This window comes from Capra hircus, chromosome 10 (assembly GCF_001704415.2).
Source record: "Capra hircus breed San Clemente chromosome 10, ASM170441v1, whole genome shotgun sequence".
In the NCBI taxonomy this organism is placed as follows: Eukaryota; Metazoa; Chordata; class Mammalia; order Artiodactyla; family Bovidae; genus Capra; species Capra hircus.
This window is the reverse complement of record NC_030817.1, coordinates 75199801-75205983: the sequence shown is the minus strand read 5'-3', so window position 1 is coordinate 75205983 and position 6183 is coordinate 75199801. Positions and strand designations below refer to the sequence as shown.

Sequence of the window (6183 nt, the reverse complement as noted above, 5' to 3'; positions counted from 1 at the left end):
ATATCCAACAGAGATAGCAACCAAATCTTATGAGACTCTGCCTCTGGAGAAGTTCTGAGTTTTTTAATGTTTTCTTTTTTTTTTAATTTTTATTTTTTCTTTATGTTACTTTACAATACTGTATTGGTTTTGCCATACATTGACATGAATCCACCACGGGTGTACATGCGTTCCCAAACATGAACCCCCCTCCCACCTCCCTCCCCATAACATCTCTCTGGGTCATCCCCGTGCACCAGCCCCAAGCATGCTGTATCCTGCATCGGACATAGACTGGCGATTCGATTCTTACATGATAGTATACATGTTTCAATGCCATTCTCCCAAATCATCCCACCCTCTCCCTCTCCCTCTGAGTCCAAAAGTCTGCTATACACATCTGTGTTTTTTTGCTGTCTTGCATACAGGGTCATCATTGCCATCTTTCTAAATTCCATATATATGTGTTAGTATACTGTATTGGTGTTTTTCTTTCTGGCTTACTTCACTCTGTATAATCGGCTCCAGTTTCATCCATCTCATCAGAACTGATTCAAATGTATTCTTTTTAACGGCTGAGTAATACTCCATTGTGTATATGTACCACAGCTTTCTTATCCATTCATCTGCTGATGGACATCTAGGTTTCCATGTCCTGGCTATTATAAACAGTGCTGTGATGAAAGAAGCAGTATGACTTCCCTGGTGGCTCAGATGGAAGAAAGCAAAAGAAATAAATATTTTAAACTTGTTTGGATATACTCTTCCCTCTAAGCAAGAACTCAGTATTTCAGAATTAACTAACTAAATGTTAGAACCAATTCCTGATAAGTTTTAAACAGACTAATCAGTACACCATAGTGTATGTAGAGTTATGAGAAAGTTTGATTTCACTATGCACTATGCCTGTTTATCTTTTCTTTTTAGCCATATTTCTTCACTCAACCTTATCTTTTTTGGAAAATATAAGGGACTATTGGAAAGAATAAAATTCAATTGACGAACAAAAGTGGGAGAGTTTCCTACTGTTTTCAGTGTATGACTTATCTATTCCAAATAACGAACAAACCAGGATTCTATAGAATGTCACATATATTAATGTTTCTCTAGAGAAGGAAGCATATACATATCTGGTCCAAATCTGACATAGAACATCCAGAGTTTTCTTCATGTACTTCCAGTAATTGTCATTCACCAACCAAGAAATGGTGGTTTGACCAAGGCTAATAAAACTATTAAACTAGTGCCAAAAATCATACTACTACTCTAACCACCACATATATGCATACTTCACTATCTCCATAAATCTCTGTGTTCTTCTTTTTCATTTTCTTGCCCCTTTTTCTCCCCTCTTGCTCTCCTTTCATTTTCTTTTCATTTTTTATCGCAAATATGTGGTCAGTTTAGAAAAATATAAAATATAGATATTCAAATTTTTAATATTAAAATTACCTGAAGTGTCATTATCAAAGTTACCTTCTTGAGATGTTATTGTATACGTAAACATATTTTTGTAATGTATAATATTAATAGCACATCACATAAGACACTCATTTGAAACCATTTTTTGTCAACAATTTAGTGGGCATGACAAAAAAATAATTGTACATCATTTATAATGGCCATATTCATTTTGATACCAATCTTATCAATTTCTTGTTTCTGTACGCATTTTCATAGCTTCAGCTCAGTTCAGTTGCTCAGTCATGTCCAGCTCTTTGTGACCCCATGGACCGCAGCACTCCAGGCCTCCCTGTCCATCACCAACTCCTGGAATTTACTTAAGCTCATGTCCATTGAGTCAGTGATGCCATACAACCATCTCATCTTCTGTTGCTCCCTTCTCCTCCTGCCTCCAATCTTTCCCAGCATCAGGGTCTTTTCTAATGAGTCAGGTCTTCACATCAGTTGGCCAAAGTACTGGAGTTTCAGTTTCAGCATCAGTCCTTCCAATGAATATTTAGGACTGATTTCCTTTAGGATGGACTGGTTGGATCTCGTGTAGTCGAAGGGACTCTCAACAGTCTTCTCCAATACCACAGTTCAAAAGCATCAATTCTTCGGCTCTCAGCTTCCTTATAGTCCAACTCTTATATCCATACATGACTACTGGGAAAACCATAGATTTGACTAGATGGACCTTTGTTGGCAAAGTAATGTCTCTGCTTTTTAATATGCTGTCTAGGTTGGTCATAACTTTTCTTCCAAGGAACAAGTGTCTTTTAATTTCATGGCTGCAGTCACCGTCTTCAGTGATTTTGGAGCAAAAAAAAAAAAAAAAACTTAATCTGTCACTGTTTCCCCTGTTTCATAGCTTATCTCCCTTAATATACTTATATTTTGTCTCTTCATATTGGATAATGAACGGATTTAAATGTGTGTTATACATGATGTCATCAATGTTTACATTTATTTGTAGTGATAATAGAGTTTCTATTAAAAAGTTGTTGGTAACAGTTTCATTCACCTTCAGATAGCATTTTAGCAGAACTAAGCTTCAAATACTTGAAAGACAAGCTGTTGTGACCTTCATGGTCTGCAGTTTTTTTTCATTTTCTTAGTGTATCATGACTAAATATTTTGTTTCAGTGAAGACATCATTGTTTCTCAGTTTCACATTTGAATTGCCAATCACTACCATCTGATGCACCAGGGAAGATCAATCCTATAGCACAGTTCTCAAAGCACAAAATCTCTCTCAAGCTTAGCAAAGTACTCAAAAGCTCTCTTTTGGGGTTTTTAGACACTCCTTCTTTGGAGTTTCCTTTGATTTAAACTGTATCTTAATTCTTCAAGTGTTGTAAATGATTAGATAAGTAAACATTTTCATTTTATGCTACCACTTAAGTGCAACATTCATGCCCTCATTGGTTGGAAATTATTCTATGTGCGATTAATGCTTGTGTGGACAAATGTGATTAAGAGATTGAACACTTCAGATATACTGATTATTCATGACATGGAAGATGTTATGCTAAAATATATATGAACAAGACTAAAGAAGCCAGAACTGGGTTTTACTGGTGGGTTAGATGGTAAAGAATCTGCCTGCAATGCAGGAGACCTAGGTTCAATGCCTGGGTTAGGAAGATTCTCTGGATGAGGGCATGACCACTCACTCCAGTGTTCTTGCCTGGAGAACCCCCATGGACAGAGGAGCCTGGCGGGCTACAGTCCATAGGGTCACAAAGAGTTGGACACAACTGAGCAACTAAGCACAGCACAAGCTTGGTAAAGAAGCTCTCTGCTGGGAAAATATTACTCTTTATTCCTAATTCCTCCATTTTACCTGCCATATCCCCATATGATTTCTTTCCTTGTCTTTATGGTCTAACTTTCATTGTCTCTTTTCTCCTATTCAATTATCTTCCTTTAACCTGTCCCTCTCTGTATTTCTTCTCACTTCATATTTTGGCATTTACAACATGTTTTCCACATAATCATTGATGGATAAGTAAGATATTAATCTTTGGTACCCATATTTCTCAATTCCTTCTTATTTTCTACCTTCAGAATACTTTAGCTTCTTCTCTGATTGAGTCAATGGATGGAGTAAATGACTCTGTGTATCTGAATTTGTACTAATTAGACTTTCAGATTCATGGAAAATGCATCTTTTTCTTTTTTGGTTCTTCTTCGTGTTCTTCTGCTGCTGCTGCTGCTGCTAAGTCGCTTCAGTCGTGTCCGACTCTATGCGACCCCATAGACGGCAGCCCGCCAGGCTCCCCCATCCCTGGGATTCTCCAGGCAAGACCACTGGAGTGGGTTGCTATTTCCTTCTCCAATGCATGAAAGTGAAAAGTGAAAGTGAAGTCTCTCAGTCGTGTTCAACTTTAAGCGACCCCATGGACTGCAGCCCACCAGGCTCCTCCGTCCATGGGATTTGCCAGGCAAGAGTACTGGAGTGGGGTGCCATTGCCTTCTCCTCTTCGTGTTCTACATGGGAATTATCCTGGGAAACCTCTTCATTGTGTTCACAGTAATTATTGACTCTCATTTACAGTCCCCCATGTACTTCCTGTGGCCAATCTCTCCCTACTTGATCTAGGTCTTTCCTCTACCACGATGCCCAAAATGATCTCTGATCTTTACACTAACTGCAACATCATTTCTTTTCCAAAATGTATGACGCAGATATTTTTCATTCATGTCATGTGTGGAGTGAGATGCTGCTGCTCATAGCCATGGTATTTGACGGGTATACTGCAATCTGTAAGCCTCTCCACTACCTGACAATTACGAGCTCCAAAATGTGTCTTTCCTTTGTAGTGGTTGCCTGGATAGTGGGGATAATCCATGCTGTATCTCAGTTTGTTTTTGTCACAAATTTGCCTTTTTGTGGTCCCAATAAAGTAGACAGTTTTTACTGTGACTTTCCTTGGGTCATGAAACTTGCTTGTGTAGACACTTACAAGCTAGAGTTTGTAATTATTGCTAATAGTGGGTTTATTTCCATGGCTGCCTTCTTCTCTTTAATTATATCCTACATTTTCATTTTGGTCACTGTCTGGAAACATTCTTCAGGAGATTTATCTAAAGCATTTTTCACACTGTCAGCTCACATCACTGTAATAATTTTGTTTTTTATGCCATGTATGTTTCTCTGTGTGCGGCCTTTCCCTACAACATCACTAGATAAGCATTTGTTTATTGCTGCCTTTGCCATCACCCTGTCTTGAATCCTGCCATTTATACATTGAGAAACAAAGACATGAGAATTGCCATGAGGAGACTGGGCAAACGGATTGTAGGTTCCAATAGGATCTCATAATGAATGGAGCAGATCTAGAGTACACAATGCTTCAAGCTCACCAAAAACAGAGTCATGTGACTATCATCATTACTACGGTTAAGAATTACTATTTTGAATGATAGTTCAACAAAGATGTACCTGTAGAAATTGATTGTCAAGTTAGAGTTGGCTTAATTTTGACAATCACAAGGAATAAATTGACTTCCTCTACCTTCTTGAAGAAAAGAGATGAGAAAAGAAAACTAAGCTGACCTCCACGTGTATGCTTAACATTCAAATACCATCTTCTGGTGCCATTTCCTAGGACTTGCTGGGTGTAATTACTGTCAATTATAAATAAATATCTCAAAAATTGACAAATATATCTCATAGTAAGCTAATAGACTAAGGATCTAAAAGGTAGGTTTGGGTAAATTATAAATAATGTATATACTTCTAATTTTCTATTTTAATTTTATTTTAATTTACAGTAAGAATAAAATCAACTGTTATTTATGTTTAGTCCTGAATTCAAAACTTGAGCATACCCTGAGCTTTTTCAGTTTAGGATGCCATTTCAATTTTCTGTTTAGATTTCAGTGATTGCATGTACAGAATTTCTTTAACACTATTAATATTTTAGATGAATTTATTTTTTTCTAAACCAATAGAGTTTATTACTGTACTTTGGCTTTTTTTTTTACTTTATTTTACTATTTTAGATGAATTTAGACCAAATATTTTTGCACTTTTTTTCAGCTTCTCTGTTATCCTGAATATGAAGAACTTCTAAAACTCAACCAGTTCAGTTTATTCTTTTAAAAAGACATATAATTAATGGCTGCTTCACAGGATAATAATCACCCAAGAATGTGTATTTAGAGGTCCTGGTTTCCTTGAATATGGTTTCCTGTTCTGTCAAACCAGCACCCCACCAGCACTACAAGCACCATCCCCCCCTCCACCCCACAGCCCCATGCAAGAGTTTATGTATCTGTGTTTGATAACCTTGGAATAATAGAAAGCCAAAAAGGTTGAGGCATAATCAATTTAATTGAGGATTTCTACAACTAGAATAAAGATTTTGTTAAAGTTTGTTAAAGTTACAGTAACATCTAGAATAAAAACTTTGTTAAAGTTACAGTAACATCTCTGTCTCCTCTGTATAAATAAGACAATAATATGTCTTTAAAGTTTTTTCTTATTCATCTGGACAGGAATTTCTTTTTAACTTAACTATTGCTGATAACTCCTTCTTTCAAATACTCCACTGGGCCTCTAAATCACTATAATCTCCTGGTTTACCTCCTACCTCTTGGGTAATTTCTTCCCAGCATCTGTTTGCTGAATTTCCCTCATTTGTTCAACCAACAAACTTAGGATTCCTCAAAATTGCATCTTTAGCCTGTTCTCACTTTATATTCTGTCCCTAGGTTGCATCCATTCCCATGGCTCCACCTCAAACCTCCTGT

At 36.9% G+C, this 6183-nt stretch overlaps 1 pseudogene; it reads left to right on the top strand.

The window, feature by feature from the left end:
• On the top strand, nucleotides 3523-4750 carry LOC102187227 (annotated as a pseudogene).